This window comes from Tauraco erythrolophus, chromosome 1 (assembly GCF_009769465.1).
Source record: "Tauraco erythrolophus isolate bTauEry1 chromosome 1, bTauEry1.pri, whole genome shotgun sequence".
Classification (NCBI taxonomy): domain Eukaryota; kingdom Metazoa; phylum Chordata; class Aves; order Musophagiformes; family Musophagidae; genus Tauraco; species Tauraco erythrolophus.
In genome coordinates, this window is record NC_141465.1 from 30,977,312 (window position 1) to 30,990,377 (window position 13,066).

Below are 13,066 nucleotides of genomic sequence, written 5' to 3' on the forward strand. Positions count from 1 at the left end.
GAAGCTTGAATAAAGACACAAGGGATCTAAACATTCAGAAAAAGTGGGAGTATTTGAAGTTGAAGCAGATTTTATGGTTAATTACATAAAGTAGCTAATAACGGAATCATTTTTTTTCCTAAAGAAAATGATGGTTTAATGATGTCACTCAGAAGAAACATGATTATTTAAAAACAAGTTCCATCATGTGGAAATTCACCGCACTAGAGGCCTGTTCCTTTGATATTATGGGTCTACAAGCAGATGCTTCAAACAGTAATCCAGATTGCAACACGCTGTCTTTAAACAATCCAGTCATCTCCGATTTTTGCAGCTGTACCAGTTCCATGACACACCTACATGCACAACTGTGTTAGCCCATTACAGCATGGCAGCACTGGACACACCTGAAGGCTTTTCTGAGAGACTACAGTGAATTAAAAAGACTAATAAAGGACACATGAACCTGTACCGATGCTGTTTTATACTGCAAGATTGGTAATGCAGTGGTTACCAAAATTTGGTATTGTAACAAGTGGTGAAGATTAACTTTCTTAAAAGGCACCATGTTCTACATACCAGTCTTGTTTTTCTAAGTAAATGATACATCTGAGAGGTTTGCAACATTTTTTTGGTTCTGTTTTGTCTTCAAACCATTTCCTATAAATTAGAAGGTTTAGCCAAAGACTACTCTTTTCTTTTGTCTGTACCGTGCTTGCGTATGTGTTTCTGTGTATGGAATATCTCAACAAAGCTTGTTCCAGCCTGGTTCTCAAGTGGGCAGCCCTGGCCATGTGTGCCCCACTGCTGCCCACCCAGTTAACGTCATTTCAAAATCCAGGCAGCAGAGGTGGTGTTGTCTTCTTGGGGTTGTTGTTGGAAGATGACAATTTTGCCTTGAGGCCATCAGTAGGAATCCAAGCTGTATTTCATCAGTCTTTTTGCAAACAATTTTGTGGCCCCATTGGTTTGGTGTCTGTGCAAATGCTGAGAGTTACCCCGTCTGAGAAGCTTTCCTTCCAGTTTCATGAGAGAGATTCCCAGGGACTGGGGAGGAGGGCCAACAGAGGCAGGGGAGAAGGCAGAGCCCATAGCTGAGGGCGCATGTTCCTGATTCTCAGCGTAGCACAGGCCTTACACTAAAATCTGCAAGAAAAAAATTGGACGTTAATCCAAATACTGACAGAACAGATAACTAAACTGATCAGTATATTGAATGCTTGCTGGCAAAACCATCAGAGCGTGAATGCCCAGAGCACCCTTCTCATCCCTACAGATGGGACCTTCACCTTAGCACTGAAGCTGCCTGTCATAGAATCATAGAACAGTTAGGGTTGGAAAGGACTTTAAAGATCATCTAGTTCTAACTCCCCTGCCATGGGCAGGGACACCTGCCACTACATCAGGTTGCTCAAAGCCCCACCCAGCCTGGCCTTGAACACTTCCAGGGATGAGGCATCTGCAACTTCTCTGGGCAACCTGTTCCAGTGCCTCACCGGCCTCACAGTGAAGAATTTCTTCTTTAGATCTTATTTAAATCTACTCTCTTTCAGCTTAAATCTATTACCCCTTGTCCTATCACTACAAGCCCTTGTCAAAAGTCCCCCTCCAGCTTTCTTCTAGGCCTCCTTTAGGTAATGGAAGGCTGCTATAAGGTCTTCCCAGAGCCTTTTCTTCTCCAGGCTGAACAATCCCAACTCTCTCAGCCTGTCTTCATAGGAGAGGTGCTCCAGCCTTCAGACCATCTTCATGGCCCTCCTGGACCAGTTCCAAGAGCTCCATGTCCTTCTGATGTTGGGGGCCCCAGAGCTGAATGCAGTACTCCAGGTGGGGTCTCATGAGAGCAGAGTAGAAGGGCAGAATCACCTCCCTCGACCTGCTGGCCACACTTCTTTGGATGCAGCCCAGGATATGTTTGGCTTTCTGGGCTGCAAGCAGACATCACTGGCTCACGTTGAGCAGTTTGGTATGGGGGAGTCCATATGCATCTTGTACTCTTCAGTGTAGTGAGGACAGCTGCCTCTGGGGTAGTTGAGCTAACTATAAAATAATATACATAAAAATCCCAATATGATGAAAAATTCAACCTTGAAATAATTTTACTCGTTTTCAGATTGAAAAATGTCATGTTTTGTTTGTACAGAGCACGTGTGCATCCCAGTGGTCCATTTTAGCTCTTCCTTTTGTTTAAAAACATCAAAACATTTTCTTTTTCTTCATGCTAAGAACATGTTTGCGTTGCAAAGCTAGCTAGTGGGGACCACTGAAATCCCGTCTTTAGTGTGTGTCGGACTTGCATACCTGAACAGATGGCAGATACTGACTTGAATTACAAACTCAGGTTTATTTGGAACCCAATAAAAGGTTGGGAGAGGCAGGAAAGAGACATGTATTTTTTGTGAAAACCCAGTAAATATGTGTAAGAATCAGAATGAAAACTGAAATGTTAAATCTTTTATTATATTTATAGAGAATATATGAGTATGACACTGCTAAAACATAACCATGTATCCAGCTTAGACAGTAGCTATGTACAGTCAAACTGCAGTGACCATAGAAGGGACTTACTGAGATACAGTAGTGGAAATTCCAGGGGAAAAAATTGTATTTGTTATCATTATTAAATATATGTCCTTTTTGAACAAGTTTGCCATGGACTGCTGACTTTGTTTGCCAGGCCACTATGTAGCAAGGATTATCTAAGTACAAGAACAACCAGAAAGACGGTGAGGTGACAAGAGGATTGCCAGCACCTTTACCTTCACCCGTTAAAGACTATCCCTTTGAATCTGGCTGCAGGCTTGCCTGTAAACCCTAAGGGAGCTAAAAGGCACAAGGTGAGATTTCCCTTGCTTATTATTAACCCTCTGCCAGTTGTGGATCTAGTCTCTGGTCGTTATCCAAGCTGTTTGTCACCAGTGGAGGCTGATAGGTATCTCCAGTTCTTCCCACCTTAAAACAGAGGTCCCAAACGATGGGAGTTAGTTGCTCCTCAGCAATGCATAGCTGTATCCAGATACGAGGGAGGGAATAGGGTCTTCCAGTTCAGATGAAAACCCAGCTTTCAGACAGCCGTAGGAAGTCACCCTGACATAAACAAAAGCATTTGCTGATGAGCTTTCTGCACCTCTGAAGTTAATGTCTTCAAGTCATAGGGACAAGTCCTACCTTTGCTAAGCTTAGCACAGCCATGTAAACTGGCCATCAGCCTCACAGCTTCAGTTGGGGCATTTCTGTTGTTGATCCCGCAATTCTCCTAAGTAGTTTCTTCCTCCTACTACCTTTGTACGAATGTTTCCTAAAACAATTGATCCAAAGACCTCCCAAATCCACTGAGATCTTTTTCTGGTGTTTGCAATAGGCTTGGTACTGAACCTGTAATGACCCTGTTTGAGAGATCTGAAAATATGCTTCAGGATTTGCGCTGGGGAAAAGAGCACTGCTGAGCTTTGGATGCAAGATGGAAGCACTGTGTCTTTATGGGGCCTTTCTGAGGTGCTGCTTATGTGCAGAACCCAATGGAGTTGATGGAGCAGTTGTGAAACACTTAAAAGGTGTTTTGGCAATTAACTGATCACTGGACAGCAGTTCAGGATCCATATTGATAAAGTGATTTTGTTCAGGCTCTTCTGCCTGGACAAATATGTGTCAAATTTGTTCAGCAAGACGAACACGTATCAGCATCTGTTGCTAAAGGTCCTGTAAATGAGCTGATAAATATTAAAATTCATAAGTATGCAGGTTTACAAATCCTAAAAGTAAATATCAGTTACTTTGGTACTTTTGCACTTGACATCACTTGATCTTTGCAACAAAATCCCTTAGTCTGTAGCTGCAGAAAGGTTGGGTTGGGTTTGCAGGAGACTTCAAAGTCTCCAGCATGCCAGTAAGATGGTTTGTCAGCCACTCCCTGGAGACGGCCCAGCACGAATCTGCCCAGGCCAGCACTGTGGCAGTGGTTAACGTATGGCAGAGGGGTGAGGAGAGGAGGGAAGTCTCAGCGATCAGTATAGCTTTGCTGTGCTTCTGCCAGGAAGACTGTGTCCATGGCAGAGCATGAGGCTGGTGGGTGAACTCCCAGCGTGTTGCTGGGTCTAGGGCTGCTGCTTGTGGCAAGGGAGTTTTAGGGTGGTACGGTTACACCTCTTCCACAACTGGCGTGAGGAAAAGCTCCAACTCAAGAGGAAGGGGACCTTTTATTTGCTTATTTGTCATTAAGCTTTAAACTGTACTGTTCGAAGCATCCCAAGCTCACAAGGGCCTTGCTTATCAAGAAGTAAGGAGAAATTTTAGGGACACTATTGCCATGTGCAGTAGTTTCGAGTTTGCCTGCCTCTTCCCTGCTTTTTTAATGCTCGGTGGTCAGTTTTCTCTTTTGTTTCCCCCTCCATGTAGCTTCCCTGGAGCATAACAAAACTGCCGGGTACAGCACCGGGGCCTGTTTTTCCTATTAAAATGTTATCACAGCTCTGTGGACTGAGAGCTACAAATCACTCACGTGCAGCAATACAGCCATGTGGCAAATCCATTAATAGGTGTGACACCTGCGGCCTTTCAGCAAGCTCCCTGCCTCCTGCTTGTGCGACTTGTTTGCATTGGAGGCGGTCTCAAGCAGGAATAGCATGGGGGAATACCGGGAGACGGTTCAACTTCATGTCATCGCTCCTCATTGAGAGAAACATGGTCCCTCCGAAGTGAGCGAGTGTCTTATTTGCAGCAGGTTTTCCATCAAGGGAGCTGCTTGAGCCTTGATTCCTTAGCCATGTACATTGTCATGTGTTTCCCAGACATGTTTGCATTGCCTGCAGCTGTCTTTCACAAAGTGGAAGAAGAGGCAAAATCATTTGAGGCAAAGTCCTTTCAATATTTAATATCAAAAGAAGCCTGTAATGTGATGCTTTCTGTTACTGAGTTACAGGCAATTAGCTGCTGTTAGGAAAAAAGGGTGTCAGGATAGAGCCTAGAGTAGGATTTGGAGTTCACTCGAGCATCTCTGCTGTCTGCCTGCTGATGCCAGCGCAGTGAAAAACCCAAGAGAGAAGTAAGAAGAGATTTATCGATTAAGAGTGAGGTGCTAAACTCATTTTAAAATCTTGGTTAATATCTAAAAACAGGACTACTGCATTTTTGAGATATGGATCATAAAGAAATATATTTATTAATGTTCATATGAATAGCACTCTTCTACATATAAATGTAAAAATCCCCCAATTCATTGTATCTCCTGCAACCAGAAAAGACTGACTCAATCTAAAACAAAGAAAAGAAAAGCCACCAGAGGCTTTATTTCAAAATAGCTTCCTTCTTTCTGTTTCACAGAAGGAAAGAGAAGTATTGTCCTGTGCTTATAGGGATGGCTGTTAGATAAAATGATTTTTTTTTCCTGCCATCTCTACCTGCCCCCAGACAATTTGTTTCTGACTTGCCCATGTGTGGACTTGGACCTGTGTTTCATGTGCAGCCCACCGAGCTGATCTGAGTTTCCTTTGCCTGGTCACCGATCCTCATAAAATCTGTGAAAACTTCAGATTTCAGAGACTTCCTTTGGTTGAAAGCAGCCAGGAAGACTCAGACGTTGTTCAGGAGATTGATGGATGGATGGGCAGACTGATCTGGGATCCACGACAGAAATATCTTTTTCACTCCATGTCGACCTGATTGTTATCGTGAGGGGTATCCAACAAGTACTGATATACAATGCCTGGGGCATCTACCCCAGAAATTACTCGGGTGCTGGTGCACCAAAGCTCATGTCCATGTGCCAGGCTATCGGGCAGGCCTGACACTGAGATCTCTCAGCCTACCATGCCAACGCATTAGCCTTTGGAAATTACATGGGGGTTTTTTGTGCCTGTTGCAGGGCTCCACTTTTAAAACACTGTTTTAATTCAGCTAACATGTTCCTGTCACTTCTGAGGACAGGGCGTTGGGGAGGGAAGGAATACAGGTTTGCAGTCGCCAGGTTCACAAGTTCTTGCAGCTCCTGTCTTTGAGCAGCTCTCTGAGCACAAACCTTTCCCAAGAAAGCCTTCAAAGTGCCTGCGGGTGGCCTTTGTGCCAAATAGTGGTCTGTCCATCCCCCTGAGTGCCACCCACATCGCACCAGACCATAAGTCTTTGAGAAACAGCAGTGGGCAGATTTTGAGAAGAGGCTGAGTTGTTTTAGCAGCTTGATTCCCCAAACACCCTGCCCTGAACACCCTGGCACTGCAGGAGCAAGGTATTTTGGTGGGCAGGCGGCAGAGCCACCCCCCCCCCCCCCCCCCAACAGCTACGCCAAAGTTGGGTGTGGGATATGGAGCTGCTGAAGGTTTTGAAGGATCAGATGAGTTTCTGATGTGACCTTGCTGCATGTGATCAGCACCCAGCAGCATTGGTGGGAAGTCCTCCAAGCAGCGCCCACAGGCCTTGGAGCTCGTCCTGCAAAAGGCCACCAGCACAGTTCGGGAGCGGGGAAATGGGAAGCCACCCTAGAAGGTAACACGGAGGAGAAGCTCCCCCAGAGATGATGTTTGTAAAACTGGGAGGATCTTCTGCCCTGACATTTTAATCAGGGCACTTGCTGTAACTCCCCCAGCAAAGCTCCTCTCTCACATTTATTATCACCTTCCAAAGAGCAATTAAGTAAAACGTTAGTGCAAAACAGTTTTAGGAGGGTGCAAAACAGTTTTAGGAGGGTGAAAAAGTCCATTTCCACAGCATGGCTTCTGAATGGAGGAATTAGCTATCCCAACAGAAAATGTCTTAAATCAGTACTTAACTCTACAGTCCCTGCAGAGGCCACCAATTTGTGATGATTTATAGATTAATTAGATTTTACTCTGAACCTCAGTGCTATTGATAAAAAACTTCAGGCTTTTCAGTGATGAGCTGGAGTCTTACCTTCTTAACAGCCACACACAACACAAACCTTCTGATTTACTTACTTAAGTGCGCGGCAAAATTGCAAGTTGCAAAACCAGCCTTTATTTGTGAAAACAACTGCGTAGCAAGGGTCGCAGCCAGCCTTGGAAGTGGAGAGAGGGAAAGAGAACAGGCCTCGGTCCTGCCGCTCAGCAGGTGGTCGCTGCAGAGGGTGGCCTTTGGGCTGAGGGCAAGGGGGAATCATAGAATCAATCATAGAATGGTTTGGGTTGGAAGGGACCTCAAGGATCATCTAGTTCCAACCCTCTAGGGACACCCTCCACTACACCAGGTTGCCCAAAGCCTCATCCAACCTGGCCTTGAACACTTCCAGGGATGGGGCATCCACAACTTCTCTAGGTGGAAGGTGGAGGAGACCCGGCCAGGGGGAGCGGGCTGATAGCAGGAGCCCAGGGAGGGTAGCTCTTCCATGGGACTCTCGGGCTCTTTGCCACTGCTAAAATAGTCCTCAGAGCAAGCAGGTTTCCTGCTTTTTGGCAGCTTCTGTGAGATGGTATTTCCCATTTCCACCCCCCAGCCCTGAGCTTGCAGCTCAGCCTTGGGAGAGGACACCAAACCTCATCGTCCTGGTGGAGCAGTTAATGAGAGCTGCACAGGGCTTCCCCTTCCTTCTGTGTGCCTCATGCCTTGCCTGTGGCAGGTTTCCTTCCCCCAGCTCCTGGCCTGAGCCCACAAGCGAGGAGACACGCACGATACACTTCAGCAAATGCGATGTGCAGTTTTTAATGGGAATAAAACACAACAGCAGCAGCTCAGGCCGCTGAAGTCGGTGTGGCTTGGGACGTGAGAAGGAGGGCATCTCCTCTGTGGAAAGGTGCTGCTGGTGCCAGCTGATGGGGAGAGCGGCAGGTGGTGCATGGCAGAGGGCCCGGGTGTGTGCCGGGTGTGCAAGCAGCTCAGCTGGGCTTGGCCGGGACGTGGAGCCAATTGGTGCTGCCTCGGGGTGAACCGGAGGCAAATGGAGCCTGGGAAATGCCGAAGGAAAAGTTAATGTGACATCTTCCTTGGAGATCTGTGTCCTGAAGGGGAACGAGGAACAATTTCATTTACAGCTGAGCACAGATGACCTTAGGATAAAATCTGCTGGATGCTTGCTTTATTAGCACAGAGCCAGGTAGAGCTCCTTCATTTGGCTTTATTTTGTGTCTTAGGAGGGAAAAATCTAAGTTTAGCCTGTACTCTGCTACGTGCTGGTGTTCCTGTGCTCCTGCTCACATCCAGCAACAGCAAGGCAGAAACCGTCTCAGCCACAAGGGATGTGTTTTGCTTTCTTCAAGAGTCACCACACTAATTATTAACTCAGATAAACGAAACCAGAGGGAAGACAAGGAGTAGATGAGGGGCAGCTCTCCCACAGCTTGAACCTCACAAAACCAAGGCTGCAGCTGGACCATCCATCCCTTTCTCCTCATGCCCACCACCCTCCTCCGGCTCTGCTGACCTGTCTCTGCCCTCTCCCACCCTGGGGCTGGTTTTCTGACCCTTGACAAAGAGTGACCTCAGGAGGTGACCCAGCTGAAAAATAATTAACTTATCTGCTGGGCTGGTTTTCAGCTCCTCCAGGCTGACATTCTTTCTTGTGTTGGAGAGGGGATGGGAGCACACAGATGGGGTGGGGGTCTTTGTCACCAGACCAGCCCCTGCGACCAGTCTAAGGTCCTGCAAAACTGCGCCCTCAGCTGCTCTGCTCCCAGCTGGGACCTTTCCTGATGGCTCATAACAGAAATCAAAGGTCTATTTCTTCCTTTAAACATGAAGGCAAATTTCAGACGTGAAAGTGCATCAATCTGCGTGTGCTTGCTTCAGCAATGGGTCTGCCTCAGCGTTTGCAGCAAAACCTGCCCAACTTTTTCATCCATGGCCCCAGAGGCAGAAAAATTGTTGGGGAAGTTTCCTGGCTGCTACATGGGAAGCACCTGTGCCTCATCAAGACAGGTGCTGAGTCACGTTGATTGGCTGGAGATCACGTGACCCATGGAGGCTTAAAGGTGGGGTACTCCCAAGAGGGAGTGGGGCATTTCCCTCCTGGAGTTTGGAGTGGCAGGAGCCCCCTGGAGAGCGTGAGTTAGAGCTCTCTGTTGGACTAAGATAGCAGTGAGTTTAGAAGAGCCTTCTGATTGTGAGATACCTTGTGGTCGCAACAGTCGGTTGGTTGCGACCCATTGGAAGAAGACACAGGCAGTCCGCGACATCTGGTGACCCCGACGTGATTTGTCGAAACGTGAACTGCCTGGACCGCAGGGTGAACTGCGGTGGAGATAAAACCCAGCGAAGCTTGAGAGCAGCAGGAGCTGCGGATTGACCAGTTTTGACCTAGACACCTGGAACAAGGTGAGCCGCTGGGAATGGACATGAGACAGAACTTTGTAAAGGAAGGCCAGACTTTTGCATTTCTTGAATCTGCGATAATGGCTGCGGGGGCCAATATAAGAAGCAAGGATCTATATAATTTACTCAACTGGGCGGCGGAGCGTGAAGACCTAGTGAGTCTCAGTGCCTCCTTTAACCTAGAGCTTTGGAAAAAAATGGGGGATAAGTTGCTTTGTGAAGTAGTCTTTGAGAATGAGGACTTGACCAAAACCGACCTGTTGCGTACATGGGGGACCTTGGATAATATAATTCAAGCAACAGATTATGTATCAATGGGCAAAGGTTTTGAAGAAGACGACGAACTGTCTGAGGGAGGACTGGCCTCAGGCAGCACGGACAGTGAATCGGGTCTATCTTCACTGTTCAAGGAGATCAAGGAAGTTGTGGGGACTGTGCAGGGACTTTGCCCCACCCTGCAGGAGGTGTTAAAACGTCCCCCACCCTTTGCCCCAACAGCCCCCCCTTCCCCCGTTATTATGCCTACGGCTCCGCCATTTGAGCAATTGGCCCCACCCTTGGCAACTTCATATCCCGCGGTATCTGGTTATCCGGCCCAGGTACGTTTGGTGCAGCCAATAATACTACAGCAAGTTATGACAATACTGCAAGGTATATCCCAGCAGTTAGCAGCTGTAGTGGAAACGCTGCAGCAGGCCATGACCCATCCTGCAGCAAGAGAGACTGCAGGAGAAACCTCTCAGCAGGCCATGACCCACCCTGCAGCAAGAGAGACTGCAGGAGAAACCTTTGAAGCAAGTGATAGTTCTGCTGGGAAGTTACCAACTGCACCTAGACCAAGGAGAAAGTCGCCAGAATCCGCCTGTTTATTGGAATCAGACCCCTTGGGAGCGACTACAGTAACAGTTCAGCCTCATGACCCAGTTCGCTTCTGGGACGAGGTTAGAACAAAAGCAATAGAGGCCAGGGACTGGGACCTGGCTAAAGCTCTGGGGGTACCAGTTAACAATAAAGAATCATCTATAACAGAAATGAGGGGAGGGCCTAGTGCGTTCCCCGTGGCACTAGCCCTTCCGGGTTCCCTGCGTGTTAGGAAGCAGAAGTGTTATAGATGTGGAAACCTGGGACATATAAAATCGGAATGCCCAGGACGAAAGGGTCAAAGGCGGACAATAAATACCGGAAAAGTTAATGGCTCGGTTAATTGCCATAAATATGGAAAACAGAGATGTTACAGGTGCGGGAAAATAGGCCATATTGCTAGGCAATGCAATTCAGAGGTTTACACTAACGGCTGGCTGAGAAATAAAAGAATGAGAAAGTCTATGCAGATGCATAATGGTTTGGACAAAACTTTTGCGGGAGCGTTATGGCAGCCACAGGTTGATCAACAGAAAAAGCAGCCACAGCAGCCAAGGTGGATGTATCCGTCGTCGCCGGATCAATGGATATACCCGCCGTCACGTTACGACAAAAAATGAGAATGACTTACAAACGGCGACAGAAAATGGAATTGAAATGTTGGAAACCCCTAAAGGCTGTGAGGCATTTTTTTTTTTTTTAAAAAGAAAAGGGGGAATTGTTGGGGAAGTTTCCTGGCTGCTACATGGGAAGCACCTGTGCCTCATCAAGACAGGTGCTGAGTCACGTTGATTGGCTGGAGATCACGTGACCCATGGAGGCTTAAAGGTGGGGTACTCCCAAGAGGGAGTGGGGCATTTCCCTCCTGGAGTTTGGAGTGGCAGGAGCCCCCTGGAGAGCGTGAGTTAGAGCTCTCTGTTGGACTAAGATAGCAGTGAGTTTAGAAGAGCCTTCTGATTGTGAGATACCTTGTGGTCGCAACAGTCGGTTGGTTGCGACCCATTGGAAGAAGACACAGGCAGTCCGCGACAAAAAATCTCTGTCTTTTCTGCAAGGAGAACAAGGACACGGCAAGCTTGGGCAAAGGCATCATCGCAGTTGCCAGGAACAGGGCCGTGCTCCGTCAGCATGTGGTGATAACTGTGACAGGTCACCAACACTTCTGGCCCGAGTCTCTCACAAGCGAATCTGTACGGTTTTAATCTGCTATTAAAATTTTTGCAGACTCAAGACTCTGCCAGAGGCGATGCTGCAGCTAGGCTAGACGACTGGGTGCAAAGCCCCAGGCAAAAAGGCATTGATGCTTTGGTAGTGAAGGTGTTTAAGAATATAAAGCTGCCAAAATAACGTGTCCTGGGTGATGCTCTGTAGCTAAGAGAATTTCATGGGCAGAAATAGGGCTAAATAATTATAGTTTAATTATTTTTTCCTCATAATGAAGCAGTGCATGCTCAGAAAAGAAATATTTTTAAAATGAGTAGAAACTGCACAGAAATAGGGGAAACCACGGTGGGATTGCTGACCAACATTTCCCCTTCCCGAGCTTGAAAAATAGCTGGAACTGATGCTTCTAAAAGCGTGTCTTATCCTTTCTAGCAGCTGTTATGGGTTTCTCTGCTGAACCAGCAAACCGTTCAGTATTTGCTCCACAATGCTCAGTTCAGCTGGAGCATTCCATTGCAGTTTTGGGGGCTGGTGCAACATCTGAAGGGTGGACAGGGATCTGAAACAGGGGGTGTCCCTGCCAGAAAGGCCTGCCTAGAGACTGTTTCAGGCCTAGCCCAGGCAAAGCAGCTGCAGAACTGCTTTAATATACATGTAGACATGTGTGTCCCTAAGGGTGCAAGCAGGAGAAGGTGGGCTCTGCAGCATCTCCTTTGGGAGGTATGTGGTGTACCTCAAAGCTAAAACTGCACTGTGGCACTGTGGACAGGTATTTCAGTGTGTCTCTCTGATCAAGAAAACAACTGGGAAAGGGAAGGGGGACAATTATCCAGGGTCTACATCATCTGCCTTTACTGTATGTCTGTAGTAATGGAACTGGGGTGAAGCAGAGCCCCAGAGCAGGACTGGTTGCCTTGTGCCTTACAGGGACAATATATTACCGCACCCCAAGGGCCCCTTTCACAGCATTACATTTAAATATTTCATCCATGGATGCATCTGGATGTGACCCCTCTGTCCTTTCCCAGCAGCTGGGTAAGGATGTGAACCTTTGCCTGCACCGGGGGTTTCGCGTGGAGCGATGCTGATGGCTTTGCATCAGCAGCACCTGGTTAAAAAGTGCTTGCCTTGCTATCCTGGAGTGTCTCTGGATGCAGTTATTCATCACTGCTGTTTCACAGAGCTCCTGTCAGGTGGTAGATTCAGTTCCTCCAAGGCTGCCGAAATGGGCAGAGCATTCGATGCATAAATCCGTGTGGCTGTAAGCCACGGTTGTCTTCTTCCTCTCCTCCGGGTCTGATGTCACACTGACTTGCTGAGGGGGCAGGGATGGGGCAGAGCCACCTGTGCAAATTCAGCAAGGAGCTGCCAGTGCTTTAGAGCAGTTTGTCTCTAATCTGGCAAATCCCACAGATGCTTCGAATTTTCTTTTTTTGCAGAGCTGTGCTCTCTTTTCCAAACGGAAAAGCTGACATATTTAGGTCTGCTCTCCAGAAGGACTCTTCAAGCTACCTACAGCTGAGTGCGGCCTCCTAGTTTTCCTGTGCCAAGGCACCAGGAAAGGACTCACGTGTTTGAGCTATGTGCTAGTCTCAGCTCCAAGACGTTTTCATGCAGGGCTTGGCAGAGACCCCTGACCGTCGCACCACTCACACCTGCAGCAATAGGTAGAGTGATGAGAGGTGCTTGAGCATCCATCCCAGCCTCTGAGCAAGAAGCTGGGCTGGCAGATGGCCTGGGGCTGTCATTAGAGCGTGTAACACACTGACCGTGTCTGTATGTGACAGCCAAATGCTCCCTCCTCTGCCCT